Source organism: Gregarina niphandrodes, assembly GCF_000223845.1.
Source record: "Gregarina niphandrodes unplaced genomic scaffold scaffold00120, whole genome shotgun sequence".
Taxonomy (NCBI): Eukaryota; Apicomplexa; class Conoidasida; order Eugregarinorida; family Gregarinidae; genus Gregarina; species Gregarina niphandrodes.
Genome location: NW_011645884.1, coordinates 4,515 through 5,698, shown reverse-complemented (window position 1 = coordinate 5,698; position 1,184 = coordinate 4,515).

Here is a 1,184-nt window from a genome sequence, read left to right as displayed (position 1 = left end):
TCAACCCCATTGCACACGATGTGAAGCAGTGTCGGGAATTGAGCACGCACTCTCGCGAAATCGTGAACGATTTGGATCCAGGGGCCGGTGCGAGGGCAGGAGCTTCTTGTTGATTTAGGGAGTTTCACAAACAGCAACACAACTATTGTGCCAACAGACCCGAACCAACTCAGGGTCTCTCGCGCATCACAGTCGAGCCTGGTCTTTCTGTTGCGGGCACGGGATTCCAACACGATGAGAGCCGTATATCCCAGCCGCCTGCACTCCGGACAAACTCGGCCATTCTGTGGATGGGTGGGAATGGCGTGGACCCCCCCGATCGTATCACCACATCTTTATCGCAAGATGAAGAGCGAGGTATCAGTCTAGTTCACCGTGGGCTTTCCGACCTCGGTTAGTATTCCATCCGGACAAACCAGTCAGAATCTGCGGTAACTATATCCCGCCGAACACTCTACTAACTTCGGCATTTCCGACAACTTCTCCTAGGACGCAACATTACGATTCGAACGGATCATGAATCCCTCCGTTGGATGCGAAATTGTGACAAGGGCCGTATAGCACGCTGGAACTCCTCATTAGATGAATTTGATTTACAGATTATTTACAGCAAGGGGAAGGAGAATCAAGTATCAGTGGTTAACTGGAGTGATGCGCTGGGACGTGGTGCTGTCGGACCCTACCTGACAGTCAGGAGCACCCACCGTCCCACTGCTCTCCACTGGCGCGCAAACGTGTCCTAACACTAGAGCACAAACGGTCTATTCATTTAGTCCGACAGTTGCCGATCCTACCCGCAGATGGCACAGACAGTGCCAACGACCGCTACAATTGCCTCCGTACCCCAGTGGGGTGGGCGCCGACCATAGTATCTGCGAGGACTCAAGTGACGGTTCGATTATCAATCGCTGTGTGCGGGTGGCATCAGCTTTCTGGCGATCTCGTTCGACAATCACCACTGCTGCTAGAATGGGGAGACTTAAGATCTTCTGACGAATGTCGCGTGGGTTCAGCCGGCAGACCGAAACGTGGGAACATAGTCCTCTATATCCCGGGCGTACCACTGGTGAACGACCTGGGTATAGAGTGGATACGAGGCCCATGTCTCCGTACTTACGCAGGAAATAGTGGGCCACCGAAGTCGGAATCCAGAAGAAATGGTACCAAGGTCGATCCAGTGCCGT